Source organism: Palaemon carinicauda, chromosome 11 (genome assembly GCF_036898095.1).
Source record: "Palaemon carinicauda isolate YSFRI2023 chromosome 11, ASM3689809v2, whole genome shotgun sequence".
Taxonomy (NCBI): Eukaryota; Metazoa; Arthropoda; class Malacostraca; order Decapoda; family Palaemonidae; genus Palaemon; species Palaemon carinicauda.
In genome coordinates this window covers 5,273,951-5,290,890 of record NC_090735.1, presented here as the reverse complement: position 1 = coordinate 5,290,890, position 16,940 = coordinate 5,273,951, and the positions used below count along the sequence as shown (strand labels likewise).

Genomic DNA, 16,940 nt, shown 5'->3' with positions numbered 1-16,940 from the left:
CATTCCAGTCTAGACATCTATCTAATTTCTAGCATCTTTACTATGTGACAATTATATATTTATAAATGAGCTATACAGCTAAACCCTAAACAATATTAAAATGGAATGATTTTTTAACAAATATTCTTTTTGATGGCATAGCGTCAAACTACACCGAAAAAGTTTTAATGATATGATTTTTAGCCACGATGAAACCACTACTAAACAGGTGGGGATGACAGCCCTTTAACCTACTCCAAATGTCTCAACCATACGAAAATTCAATCGTCTATGTTCCATTACATGATTGATTGATTGATTTAAAGTAAATAATTATATATTTCAAAACAGGGTCTGTCAGCAACCCTTCACCCCTGAATAAATGCATATAGCATTATTTGTTTTAAAATGAAACTAAATGTTTTTTTTCAGTGCAGTTAGAAATACTTAAAATTTTATGATATATCAAAATTGATACACAACAATTCACAATATATTATAGATCTCATCATGAATTATATCTATTTTATGCAGGCTACAAGCAAGTCAATTAGAAAACTTTCATCTGCATCCCCATTTCTTGTTAATTCATAATCAACTTCTTCAGTTGTAGTTATTGGTACACACACACACACACACACATATATATATATATATATGTATATATATATATATATATACACACACATATATATATATATATATATATTCATATGTATATGTATATATATATATATATATGTATATATATATTCATATGTATATGTATATATATATATATAAATATATATATATATATATATATATGTGTGTGTGTATATATATATATATATATGTATATATATTCATATGTATATGTATATATATATAAATATATATATATATATATATGTGTGTGTGTGTATATATATATATGTTTATATATATACATATATATATATTATATATATATATATATATATGTATATATACATATATGTATATATATATACATATAAATATATATATATATATATATATGTATATACATATACACACACACACACATATATATATATATATATATATTCATATGTATATGTATATATATATATATATGTGTGTGTGTGTGTATATATATGTTCATATATATACATATATATATATATATATATATGTATATATATACATATATGTATATATACATATACATATATATATAAATTATATGTTTATATATATATATATATATATACATACATATATATATATATATATGTATGTATATATGTATGTATATATATACATATATGTATATATATATATATATATATATACTCATTTTGAAAAAAAAGACAAATACATTGAGTCTGCTATTAGCGTCAGCATATTCCTTAGAAATATGATGAAAAATCAACATATATGTGTATAAAATTGTAGGAAGTTCAATAAATCATTATCAGTATGGACATTTAAAAATTAAATTAATGAGGCATAGTCGTATATGGGAATAAATCTAATGAATGCGATTAAATAATCTTTAATAACTTCAAAATAAACTTTGTAATTCTGAGAAATTTGGAATAAAGGAAGATTCTTGATAAATACTACATATTTTCCTTTTGAAAATAAATCATTTATGTAAAGTCAAAATGTGTTTGGAATAAATATGCATACTTAAATGATGACTGGTCTTCTAATCTATTGATGCAGTTATTACAAGACAAATACTTTTTCTTTTCACAATTTTGTTTTTGAAAAAGTTCATAAAGTTGCCTTACAAAAAGTCTCGCAATTTTCCTTGAATTCATTTACCTGCTTCACAGTTTATGAACTTAAAGTAGAAAAGTTAACATGAAAGCCTTTAGGGGGTTTGACTCAGCTAACATAAGTCATTTCATAGTTTATTTATGATATATCCGTTTTGATGTAGTTACTGTTTTTTAATATTTTATTAATTGTTAAATATTTCTCATATCCTTTATCTATTTCCTTATTCCTTTCCACACTCAATTTTTTCCTGTTGGAGCCCTTGGACTTACAGTATAGTGTCTTGCTTTGCCAACTATTGTTATAGCTTAGCTAATAATAATAATAATAATAATAATAATAATAATAATAATAATAATAATAATAATAATAATAATAATAATAATAATAATTCATCGTTCTTTCCTTTTCTTACTGGGCTGTTTTTCCCTGTTGGAGCCCTTGGGCTTATAGCATCTTGCTTTTTCAACTAGGGTTGTAGCTTAGCTAATTATAATAAAAAATAATAATAATAATAATAATAATAATAATAATAATAATAATAATAATAATAAGGAACTGGAGAATTGCAAAAACGCCAAACATTCTTAAATTTATTTCCATCACCAATAAACAACAACCCTAGTTGGAAAAGCAGAATGCTATAAGCCCAGGGGCTCCAACAGAGATAATAGCCCAGTGAGGAAAGGATACAAGGAAAAATAGCATATTTTAAGACCTGCAACAACATTAATATAAATATTTCCTATATCAACTATAAAAACTCTTAACAAAAGAAGGGGAAGAGAAACAAGATAGAAAAGCGTGCCCGATTGTACCCTCAAGCAAGGGATCTCTAACCCAAGACAGTGGAAGAACAGTACAGAGGCTATGGCATTATCCGACACTGGAGAACAATGGTTTTATTTTGAAGTGTCCTTCTGCTTGAAGAGCTGGGTGAAAGAAAGTAAAACAACAATAGAGCAAGCTGTACATAAATGTTGTAAACAAATAAAATTTAATATTATAATGGATTTATAAAGATATTTGCAAAATTTCAAATCTGAACGTTCCTAAAGGTTTGGAAGCTGCCAGTTAAGCTAGGTAAATTCTATTTTGCGTTCGAGCAAGATTTTATTTTCAGTCAAAACAAAATTTCTTGTCTCAACCGATGAAACATTGTTCAAAGGATTCAAACAAATCCTTGTTCTCTGTTACATTTCCTTTTGATTGATTCTTTTTTTTTTTTTTAATCCTTCAGACTGTACGAACAGAAGCAAGAACTTCCTTTTATAGTTGTAATGTCAAGTTTAAGGAAGATGGAGGCCAGTGCTTTTGGAGAATTTACTCAAAGGTTTTATATATATATATATATATATATATTTATATATAATATATGTATATATATATATATGTATAATATATATATATATATCTATATATATATAGATTTATATCTATCTTTCTATGGATATATATATATGTATATATATACACACATATATATATATATATATATATATACATATATATATATATATATATATAATGTACATATCTCTCTATCTTTCTATGGATATATATATATACATATATATACATATATATATATATATATATATCTGTATATATATATATATATAGATATATTATATATATATATATACAGTATATATAATTGAAGGCAGTTTGTTTTCCAGACTACTGTATATCTGTTAGGCATATTGACATATATGGTTTTGATATCTTCCATAGATAAGTATACTTAGTTTTATGCTTCGACATCAATGAGTTTATCAGCTCGAGCAGATAGGAAACTTGGATTATCCAGCCTGTTTTGTGGTACCAATACTTCATTTGACTGAGCATCCGCGGTACAAAGCATGTGTTCTGTTTTGTTCGAAGTGTGTCATTATTGGATCTTTCAACATCTTTAAGAGACTTCCCAGCGTTGACTGTCCACACCTGAGGAAAGTGCTCATCATCATCCTTCTGACCTATGTGGTAACGTCCCTGAATGGTAATCGCTGGGCTGGTGTTCGAGTCCTACTCAAACTCGTTAGTTCTTTTAGTGACTGCAATCTCACCATCCTTGTGAGCTATATTGGTCTATCTGGTGAGTAATGAGCAGCCATTGCCTGGCCCTTCCTGATCCCAGCTTGGATGGAGAGGGAGGCTTCGGCGCTGATCATATGTTTATGGTCGATCTCTATGACACTATCCTGCTTACTAGGGCAATGTCACTATCCCTTGCTTCTGCCATTCATGTGCGGCCTTTAAACCTTTCGTATCCAAACAGGAAATATAAGAAAATAAAGTCCTAGGGCTTTTAATACAGTATTCGATAAATGTAACCATCCTTTGAAACTGCTCTCAGAATAACCTGTTCCAAAATTTTCTAATTTTATCCACCTCACAAATATTATTATGCACTTAGACAGGAAATTACGTCGTGTTAGCATCATTGGTGAATATTCCTAAACGATTAAAATATAATTTCAATTTGCCTCTCCTACTTCAACTCATATCAAACTCTTTAAACCTATTATTACAACAATAGGTACTTTGATAAGTTAAAAACTCTTCAAACCTATTATTATAACAACAGGTACTTTGATAAGTTAAACAGAGATTGTTAACGTCCTCAGTTATTTTAACTAGGGGACATAGCTATGTAATTGCATTGTATTATCACATTCACTTCTTCTCTCTAGAATTTCATTATTTCCTCCATTATCAACATGTAAGGAAGATTAGCTTAAAATGTGTTGTGGAATTAAGTTAAAGAATGTATTAAAAATTTTTCTTTCCCCCATTTTAATTTAATATGTTAGCTAAAATAGCTAATGTTTAAGGTTGTTATTGACAATAATAAACATCATTTTCTTTTGGGGGAGGTAAAAAGATACTTTTTGACATCTCGTGATGTGATGTGAAATCAAGTTAAAGTATGTATTAAACTTTTTCCTTTCCCTCATTTTAATACAATATCTAAGCTTAAACCGTTCATGTTAAGGTCTTTAATTACAATGATATATAATTTTTTGGGGGGAGGTGAAGAAATACTTCTTGACATCTTAAAATTGACTATATATTGTTAAGGCAACAAGTAAAAGGGATTGCACAGGCCAATGCTTACATTTATTTATCAAAATAATTAATAACACTAATTATCATTTTAAAACAGTGTTTTATATATATATATATATATATATATAAATATATATGTGTGTATATATATAGATATATTATATATATATATATATGTATGTATATATATATATATATATATATATATATTTAAAGGTAGACCCAAAAGGTAATCTAATAAAGATTTGGTTTAACATTGTTACTTTTAATATATAGTACTCCACTATACATACATTCTAAGCATCATTATAGTTCTAAACAATTATTTCACAAAAATTTAAAGTTGCCATAACATTCTCAAGTACCTCTATACATCAAATAGGGAGCTAAACTATGATTCATAACTTGGATTATTAGAGATAAACCTTCCTTAATTGTTTATGAAATTATAATATCAATGTTAAGCCATTAAAAGCAAGAACAATAATTTTTCTTATCACTAATGGAATAGACTCTGCGTTATTATGTACCTTGATTTTTATCAAAGTTACAGAGGAAGATCTTCTTCTTCTTCTTTGTCTACATCTTTTCCCACTTCTATGTGGGGTCGATGTTTCTGGTCAGCTTTCTCCATCTACCTCTGTCCCACACCTCATCACCGGTTAATCCCTTTGATCGAAGGTCATCCTTGATACAGTCCATCCACCTTCGGTTTGATCTCCATCTCCTTCTCGTTCCCTGTACCTCCATTTCCATCACCCTCCTCCCAATTCGCTCAAGAGGTCAACAACTGTGCTGTAATTGTTCAGTGGCTATAATTGGATCGTATCTGTTAGTTTTCTAACTCCTGTGGTACCCATAATTACCTCATTCCGTATCTTATCTCTTATCTCTTATTAAGGCTACTGAATGAACGTTCGAAGGTATGCGAGACAAAATTTAGTAAACATTGTAAAATAAGAATGTGAAATATTGGGCGTTTTTTAAAGTACAAAGAAAAACTAAGGTTAAGTACTGCCAATCCTAAAATATTTTATATTTTTATTCATTAACTTTCATATAGAGTTTATTTATTAACCTATTTCCTTCTTAAACTGGGTTATTTTCCTTGTTGGAGCCCCTGGGCTCATAGCATCCTGCTTTTCCAACTAGGGTTGTAGCTATTCCATTAATATTGTTGTAGCTTAGCTAATGATGTATATACATACATACATACATATATATATATATATATATATATGTACATATTATATATATACATTATATATATATATATATATGTACACCATTATATATACATATATTATATATATATATATATATATATATATGTATATATATACAGTATATAATGACTCACCGTGAAGATGGCCAATATGTATTGGGTGAGATAAAGTGTTTTATTTTTATTTTTTTTTGTTGTTATGAGGCTTTTGATATATATATATATATATATATACTTACATACGTATATATGTATATATATGCATATAAATGAATGTATATATACATATATATATATATATATATATATGTATATATATATATATATATATACGTATATATATATATAATATATATAGTGAATGTGTGCATTTTTGCGTCTATGTGTTTATTAACTGATATAATTTAAGTATAATACACTTAAAAAAATTTAACATTACGTTTATGATTATTTTTTATTATCCTGATTATTTTTTAACCATGTTAGAAGCCCAAGCGCTCCAACACGAAAAGCGGACCAGTGCAAAAAGAAAATAATCTTAAATATATATATATATATATATATATATATAATATATATATATATATATATATATACCATTCATAGTCTATGCAATTAGAAGTAAATATATTAATAGTTTACCATATGTATTGCCAAAATACATAACAACATAATTTATCAAGATATCACAAAAGATAATTTCATAGTCTCTGCACGACAACATTGTATGTTCCTTTATTTCATAAATAAAATTTATTCACTATACTCAATTTTTTCTAATGAGGCGCATTTGCAGGGGTGCCCTTTAAGCTCGAAAAAGTTTCCTAATAGTTGATTGGTCAGAACAAATAATTCTAATAAATCAACTAGTAGAAAACTTTCCCTAGCTAAAAGGGCACCCTTGCGAGTCGGTGCAAAAGTGCCTCATTAAAAAAAACTGGGTACAGAATCAAGTGTCATGGAGCGATGGAATGCCTAGTTAAGGGAAAGATAACAGATGGACAATTTTGAGTATCCACTTACATCATACTCAATGAATCTCATTAATGAACTATTATTTTAATCTTGTTATTATTGATAATGAGCTGCCCAACCGCTCTCTCTCTCTCTCTCTCTCTCTCTCTCTCTCTCTCTCTCTCATATCAATGACTAATATGAAATAATACTTTAACTTCCATATGATTCTCATTATTTTATTTTTGTTGTCATTAATAATTCGCTCTCTCTCTCTCTCTCTCTCTCTCTCTCTCTCTCTCTCTCTCATTTCAATGACTAATATGAAATAATACTTTAACTTCCATATGGTTCTCATTATTTTATTTTTGTTGTCATTAATAATTCTCTCTCTCTCTCTCTCGTCTCTCTCTCTCTCTCTCTCTCTCTCTCTATCTAAGTATTTCAATTACTTATATGAAATAATACTTTAGCTTCCATATGGTTCTCATTATTTTATTTTATATCATTAATAATGATTTCTCTCTCTCTCTCTCTCTCTCTCTCTCTCTCTCTCTATCTATCTAAGTATTTCAATTACTAATATGAAATAATACTTTAGCTTCCATATGGTTCTCATTATTTTATTTTATATCATTAATAATGATTTCTCTCTCTCTCTCTCTCTCTCTCTCTCTCTCCTCTCTCTCTCTCTCTCTTATTTATTATTTCATTAACTAATGTGAAATAATACTTTAACTTCCATATGGTTCTCATTATTTTATTTTTTTCATCATTAATAATGCTCTCTCTCTCTCTCTCTCTCTCTCTCTCTCTCTCTCTCTCTCTCTCTCGTATCAATTTTCATAACACTAATCAATCTTATTTTCCTATATGGATTTTAAACCAGCTGTCTATACCATTCCTTTCTTTAGCGCAAAACTTCGTGTTATTTTTAAACTAAGCATATACGATAGTCATATTTTCATTTTGTACCTAATGATTCCTAAAAAAAAAAAAAAAAAAACAACAATCTTTCCGATCATATTATCACAATATTCACTATTCGTATTTTCTTTTATCATCATCATCACCTGCTCCTACGCCTATTAACGCAAAGGGCCTCAGTTAAATTTCGCCAATAGTCTCTATCTTGGGCTTTTCAATTCATACATCTCTTTCATCGTTTATTTCACGCTTCATAGTTCTTATATTATCCTCTTCAGCCACGCTGGGAAGAACATAGAGAGTAGAGGTCCCCCCCCCCCTTTTTGTTTTAAACCCCCCCCCAAATCGGGGGAAGTGCCTTGGCATATGTATGCATGTTCGGCCACGCAAAATCTTGCCATTATACCAACTATTTCTCTATTCCTAAACATTGCGTCAAAGGTCATTCTTCCAATATTCATGTCATAGACAGTATTAGATAGTATCTAATGCATTCTTTCTCAATTCTAAAAGAACGCAATTATAGAATAATTTGTATTACTGTGATAACTTTCTCTTTTCCAAACAATAGGGTCGTGGTTGGCGATGTGGTAACGTCCATGACTGGTGAACGCCAGACTGGAGTTCCAGTCCCACTCAAACTCTTTAGTTTCTTTGGTCGCTGGAACCTCACCATCCACGTGAGCTAAGGATGGGGGTTTGAGGGGAGCTATAGGTTAATTTGCTGAGACATCAGCAGACATTGACTGGCCTTCCTTGGTCCTAGCTTGGTTGGAGAGTGTGCTGATCATAAGTATATATGGTCAGTCTCTAGGGCATTGTCCTGCTCGATAGGGCAATGTCACTGTCCCTTGCCTCTGGCATTCATGAGCAGCCTTTAAACCTTTAAAGAGCCACGCTTTCCCAAACTATACATTACAATTCCGGAAAAGTTCGCTCTCTCTAGATATTTCTTGCGAGGTCATGCCACGAGCTGCGCGATGTGTCGTACCCTTTCTTCCGAGGTGGCACGACCCCACGTCGCAACACGTCGCAACAAAAAAGGGCGTAGGCGTCAACTTACCTAAATTCCCAATACTGATTCATTTCCCTTTTTCACTCAAGTTTCTTCAAGTAACATGATATTACTTTTTTAACATTTGAATGTACTTACAGTTGTCCATGCCTTCCCTTTCGTATGATATACCCAAGCTTAAATGTTCATTGTACGAAGTTCAATATTATTTCGTTCATCATAGTGTAAACAGAATACGAATGAAAACCAAATATACTTTTTTATTAGGTGATATGCATAACAAAAAGTAGAGTATTGAAGGCATTTTTTTTCTTTTTAATTTTTTTTAAATATAAATACGCCGTAAGGTATTCAGAGGGCAAAGTATCTCGTTATACCAATGAGAAATTCAATACCCGAGATGAGTTTTATTCTTATACCATAATTCATAGCACATTGATATCCAAAATCATTGATGTCTCATTGGATAGTAATATTAAAGAAATAAAGCTTTTACAATCATATTAGCATCCACACATCGCTAGTCGATATATATATATATATATATATATATATATATATATATATATATATATATATATATATATATATATATATATATATATATACTATATATATAAATATAAATATATTTATATATATATACATACATACATATATATATATATATATATATATATATATATATATATATATATATATATATATATATAGCATTCATAGATCAGGGAGGCTATAGAATGAAGACAATTTCTATCGCTGGGTTAGGAAAACGAAAAATTTGGGGATATGTTTGGGAATCTGAATGGCAATATGGCTTATAGATATAAATGGTTGCATGGTTAGGCAAGGAGAGAGAGTAAGATAAATGTGGAGTGGGAGAATCTGGGAGAATCTTTTGGGGAAAAGTGTTATGAATAGGCCTTGATTGTTTAAAGGTTTTAAAGGTCGCTCATGAATGGCAGAGGCAAGGGACAGTGACATTGCCCTAGCAAGCAGGACAATGACCTAGAGACTGACCATATATTATATGATCAGCGCCCAAGCCTCCTTTCCACCCAAGCTAGGAACAGGGAGGGCCAAGCAGTGGCTGCTCATGACTCAGCAGATAGACCTATAGGCTCCCCCAAACCCTCAAACCTTAGCTCACAAGGATGGTAAGGTTGCAGACACTAATGGGACTAACGAGTCTGAGCGGGACTCGAACCCCCGACTGGGAAACACCAGGCAGAGACGTTACCAGCCAGGGCACAGCTAGTGGGCGTTGTAATAAGACGAGGAATGATTGAAAGTAAATCTGATCAGTGACAATATGAAGTAAAATTGTGAATACATAATATGTTTAGTTAGAAAAGGACTCTATTGTTCTCCAGTCTTGGGTAGTGCCATAGCCTCTGGACCATGGTCTTCCACTGTCTTGGGTTAGAGTTCTCTTGCTTGAGGGTACACTCAGGCACACTATTCTATCTTCTCTTCCTTTTGTTTCGTTAAAGTTTTTATTGTTTATATATGAAATATTTATTCAAATGTTGTCACTGTTCTTAAAATATTTTGTTCTTCCTTGTTTACTTTCCTTACCGGGCTATTTTCCCTGCTATTCCAACTAGGGTTGTAGCTTATCAAGTAATAACATATGTATGTATATATACATACATATATATATATATATATATATATATATATATATATATATATATATATATATATATATATATATATATACATATATATATACATATATATATACATATATATATAGATATATATTATGCTTTGCTGTTACTTATGCGCGTTTGTATATACTCCATATGCATTGGTATGTAAAATATGTGGAAATATGTATGCATATCAATGTTTATATGAATATGGTTGTATGTGCATATATGAATTTCTATATGCATATGCATGTTTTCACACATATATACAAACATTTATATGGGTGTGTCTGCCTGTATATGCATTTACATGTGTGGATGTATATGCGCATGCATATGTTTTGTATTTGTATATATATATATATATATACATATATATATATATATATATATATATATATATATATATATATATATATGTATATATATATATATATTCTTCGTGGCGGAGTGGTATGGTCACTGGCATACAGATATCCTGGACGAGGGTTCAAATCCCCGCCGGTCCGATATCATAGTCTTTGGGCGGTTCCGCCTTGGGCTCTGATCCCGAGGTCGTTAAGAGAATCCAGACTTTAATGTATTAATATATATGGCTTATTTGAAATATGAAAGAAACACGTTTAAATGTGCAAAAAATCTATCATATATATATATATATATATATATATATATATATATATATATGTGTGTGTGTGTGTATATATATGTATATAGATATATATTTACATATATATATATATATATATATATATATATATATATATATATATATATATATAATATATGTATGCATATATACCTTCACACGTATAAATGCATATACATGCAGTAGACGCCGACACACCCATATACATGTTTACACACATATATACATGCATATACAAATTCATTCATATATGCACATACAACCATAATCATATAAACATACATATTCATATATCCTTTGAACCTATTCGGATAAAGACCCTCAACATATGCGTAGATTAACTTCAAAATTTGCATGAAAGCGTCGGTATTGTCCCGGGTTTAACAAATACATAACACGCGCAATTTGTCGTTGTTAGCGGAGCTCTAAATGTAAAGAAAAGGCTTTTGTGCTTCAATATGAAAACTGTTTGCGAAACATTTTTCGACGAGTTATTAATAAGCAAGTCAGTGGGTGTATCCAAAGGGAATTATTATTATTATTATTATTATTTATTATTATTATTATTATTATTTCTTGCTAAGCTACAACCCTAGTTGTAAAAGCAGGACGATATAAGTCCAGGGGCTGCAACAGGGAAAATAGCCCAGTGATGAAAGGAAACAAAGAAAAGATAAAATATTTTACAAACATTATGCCACACCATTTTATTTTTGTTCAATTATTTTGTTGTATCAAAACTAAATATTTTCTTGAGGGTACACTCCGACACACTGTTCTATCTTATTTATCTTCCTCTTGTTTGTTTTTTATGATTTTTTAGTTTATAAAGGAAAGATTTACATTAATTCTGTAAGACTGCTTTTCTTAAAATATGTTATTTAAATGCTCATTTCATCTCTAGTAGTTGATTTTTCTTAATCCCATTCCTCACTATACTTTAATAATAGAAAAATTAATGATAATAATAATAATAATAATAATAATAATAATAATAATAATAATAATAATAACAATAATGATACCAATAGTAGTAGTAGTAATAATAATAATGATAATAATAATAATAATAATAATAATAATAATAATAATAATAATAATAATAATAAATGTCGAACATATCCGAACATGTCTGGCGGGAAGTTAAAGTCTTGTTTTATTTCACGTTCATAACTAATTATAATCCCAAATGCGGGTAACGTTCATTCCCCACTTTAATTATCCATCGCTTTGAAGTGACCTCGACATACATTTTCCGTTCTCATTTTTCTCTGCAAATCTGGTATTGCAAAATTTCCGGAAGAATGCAGAATTAAGACCATCAGAATTCTAATTGGCGCTTTTTATTAGGGTCAAAATGGAAATGGAATAATGTGGAAAAAAAAATGAGTATTCATTATTGATTTCCCTCTCCGGCAGGCTGGTATAGGCAGTGACTGCCCTCATCTTGCGTGAGAAGTGGGCTTAGGCGGTGATCGTAAGGATATATGTTGTGTCTGGGGCATTGTCACTGTCCCCTGCCTTTGCTATTCACGAGAGACCTTTAAATCTTTCAGCCTTTAATGGTAGAAGGTTAGAGCTATTGTAGAGGTAGCTTCTTCTAGGATTGTTTCAGTCACTAGTCCTATCTTGGCTGGAGAGCGGGCCTAGGGAGGTGATTATAAGGATATATATTGTGTCTAGGGCACTGCCATTGTCCATTACCTCTGTCATTCACGAGGGATCTTCAAATCTTTAAGCCTTTAATGGTAGAAGGTTAGAGTTTTTGTAGAGGAAGCTTCTTCTGGGATTGTTTCAGTCCCTGGTCCTATCTTGGGTGGGGAGTGGGCTTAGGCGGTGATCATAAGGACATATGTTGTGTCTGGGGCATTGTCGCTGTCCCTTGCCTCTGCCATTCACGAGGGACCTTTAAATCTTTAAGCCTTTAATGGTAGAAGGTTAGAACTATTGTAGAGGTAGCTTCTTCTAGGATTGTTCCGGTCCCTGGTCCTATCTTGGGTGGAGAGCGGGCCTAGGGGGGTGATTATAAGGATATATGTTGTGCCTAGGGCATTGTCGCTGTCCCTTGCCTCTGCCATTCACGAGGGACCTTTAAATCTTTAAGCCTTTAATGGTAGAAGGTTAGAGCTATTGTAGAGGTAGCTTCTTCTAGGATTGTTCCAGTCCCTGGTCCTATCTTGGGTGGGGAGCTGGATTTGGGAGTGATCATAAAGATATATGTTGTGTCTAGGGCATTGTCACTGTCCCTTGCCTTTGCCATTCATAGGGGACCTTTAAAACTTTAAATCTTTAATGACAGAAGGTTAGGGCTATTGTAGAGGAAGTTTCTACGTACTTCCGATATTTCTGGGGATAACGGCTCCTACTATGCCTGGCATGTTTCGAAGGATATCATAGGACATGTAGAAAAGGACTTTGTCCTATCTACTAGTCAAATGAGTAAATGAGTATACTGATGTAGCAATAGCATTTATAAAAGAAAATACGAATGAGAAAATATTTTGCATATCCCAAACGGAAGTTGTTGGGAGTTATGCAAGTATAACAATGATACAGTTGTATTACTTAACAAAAATCAAACACTAAGCGATGGTGAATATGTTTGAAAATCATCAAATTTGAATGTGAATGACGATATGGGAGACATTAATAATTGTAAAAGGGAGAGATGAAGATTAAGTTTGATACGATGTACAACAAAATGAGGTGAATAATAAGGGTTTATAAGATAAATCTTCGTCTTCATAATTTATTCAAGTGGGTAAATATAGACAGTGGTACTGTAAAAAATGATACAGTAGTTAAATATTCAATTACTAAAGGATTTGGAGAAATCATTTTTGGAAAAACCTAGATATATATATATATATATATATATATATATATATATATATATATATATATATATATATATATATATATATATATATATAGAGAGAGAGAGAGAGAGAGAGAGAGAGAGAGAGAGAGAGAGAGAGAGAGAGAGAGTGTGTGTGTGTGTGTGTATGTGTGTGTGTTAGTAAAGCGAACGTATACAAAATATAAGAAGAAAGTCGATAATTCTGTAATAACAGATTTTATTCTCGCCTGCCACAAAGTTGTCTTTTTAGAAATGTACCAAGCAAGGATAATTATGTTGTTGTAGGCGTTCTGCCTTTCTCTGTTTTGAGAGTCCTTGGCTGGGCAAAGCGTTCTTAGACTGCCTTGTCTTCTTCCCGAACAGTTTGGTGGTTGGTGGTATCCGGTATACGAGATAACTCGAGGTACGTGTGGTTGGTAAGTAAAATATTGTTTTATGTTGATTTCTACTTCTCTTAATTCGAAGTTTTTAAATATCTTATTTAGTATGCTTATAATTGGAGTTATGCTTGTGTGATAGGTATTTCTCTACACTAAATTTATTTCAAATTCCTTGTCTTAACATACTAGTTTATAAGTTATTTCTAAATACTGAATGGTTCAACTTCCGTTTTATTTGTACTTTCAGGAAAGAAGTCTGGAATCTCCTATTTACCCGTGTTTCAAGCTTATCTGGACTGAAATCTTTCTTTATAAGAGCTAGTGTTACCTGCATAATCCTTGCGTTAAAGACCCACTCATCGCAAAACATAGATTGGCCGATGACAACGCTGGAATTTGGTGATGTATTTTTCCGTCTGATCCAAAAGGTGAGTATTACTTGACTTTCATTCTTCCAATTCAAACCCAAGCAAGCCAGTCCTCCCCGGTTGGGGGCGGCGCCCCCAATTGTGGGAGGACGTTCCCTATAGCGCACGGTAGACCTGAAATTAAGGTCTGCCGTGTGCTATAGGGAGGCTTGCTTTTACCTTAGTTTTAAGTTCGAGGTAAGTGTTCAACTTTTTGTACTTTAGTTAGGTTTTGCAAATTACTTAAGCCTGCTTGAAAGAAAATTTAAAGTAAGTTTTCTTCACTTTGCTACTTATATAAATTCTACTTATTCCAAACTTTGTTCATATTCAAGTTTAGAAACTTATTCAAAAGTTAATAGTATATATAGTATGCTTCAGAGTACGAAATTGGTGATTTCCTTATACACTGTAATTTTCAATCACTGGCTTCGGATGTGAAAGCCCTTTATGTAGGGATATCCAACTTTTACGATAAAAAATTTCTGATGCTTGATACTTTACAGATTGGATGGCGCGACTTCAGGATGCAAGTTTTTAAGGACTAAATTCGATGAAACTGACTTAAATTCCTACCTCTGCTGGTTTGGTTTCCTTGAAGATTGCTGGTGTAAATCCAGCGAAGGTCTTCTATAAATACTTTGTTACTGGAAAATTAGACTGAGGTGGTACGGTCATGTCATGAGAAGAGATGAACAGTATATTGGGAGGAGAGTTATGTAAATGGAGGTACAGGTAACGAGGAGAGGGAGACCAAAGCGAAGGCAGGTGTCCACCCCACTTCGATCAAAGGGATTAACTGGTGATGAGGTGTGGGACAGAGGTAGATGGGGAAAGCTGACCACAAACATCGACCCCACATAGAGGTGGGATAAATTGTAGACAAAGAAGACCTTGGTACTGGAAATGCTGATTGGTTTGCTTGAAGATTCATATTGAAAAGCCTGTTAAGATCTTAAACCCTTCAAGATAGTTACTGCTAAATTCGGAAGTAGTCCATCGTAACTTATTTGCAAATTTAGTTTGTACTGGAAGATTTGGAGAACTATTGTAAAATTCCTGTAAATAGGTTACTGGTAAGTAATAAGTAAAAAGAATTTAATATGCATGATTTTAAGTTTTAATTCCTTTGCCAATATTAACATTTAACGCCAGCTATTTTGATAAAACAGATTACTGGAAAACCTTGCAAACTGTTTAATTTTGGCAAATAACCTGTTGGGTACTAAATAGCACTTAAACTTGCTCTTTGATTGATAGTTCATTGGAATGATAGATCTATTAACCATTCTAAAGTAATTGAAATATTCACTTTATTTTGATGGTGGTTTGAATTAATGTTTTCCATTCTATTAAGGTTTGGTTGTGAAGTCTTCAAATAAATTTCTATCGACTACTTTGTGGTTGTCCTATTTGCTTTATCTATTACTGAAATATATGTATGTCGAAAATGTGATGGTGTATTATAATTTCTGGTATGAAAAGAAGTTAACTGGTTTGAAGTTAACTGTTTTTTAGTTAACTTAAACTTTTAAACCAAGTTAACTTGGTTTAAGGTTTCAAAGTTATAAGTTAACTTGGTTTAAGGTTTCAAAGTTATAAGTTAACTTGGTTTAAGGTTTCAAAGTTATAAGTTAACTTGGTTTAAGGTTTCAAAGTTATAAGTTAACTTGGTTTAAGGTTTCAAAGTTATAAGTTAACTTGGTTTAAGGTTTCAAAGTTATAAGTTAACTTGGTTTAAGGTTTCAAAGTTATAAGTTAACTTGGTTTAAGGTTTCAAAGTTCAAAGTAAAGCTAACTTGGTTTAAGGTTTCAAAGTTCAAAGTAAAGCTAACTTGGTTTAAGGTTTCAAAGTTCAAAGTAAAGCTAACTTGGTTTAAGGTTTCAAAGTTCAAAGTTAAGTTTAAGGTTTCAAAGTTCAAAGTAAAGTTAACTTTGTATCAAAGTTCAAAGTAAAGTTAACTTTGTATCAAAGTTCAAAGTAAAGTTAACTTTGTATCAAAGTTCAAAGTAAAGTTAACTTTGTATCAAAGTTCAAAGTAAAGTTAACTTTGTATCAAAGTTCAAAGTA

General features: G+C 31.1%; 1 long non-coding RNA gene across 1 annotated transcript; it reads left to right on the top strand.

Annotated features, from left to right (window-relative positions):
- The first annotated feature begins 14,714 nt into the window (after positions 1–14,714).
- LOC137649564 (uncharacterized) lies at positions 14,715–16,265 on the top strand. Its single transcript, XR_011045778.1, has 2 exons — positions 14,715–14,890; positions 15,376–16,265. It is a non-coding gene; the product is annotated as an uncharacterized lncRNA (long non-coding RNA).
- The last annotated feature ends 675 nt before the right edge of the window (positions 16,266–16,940 follow it).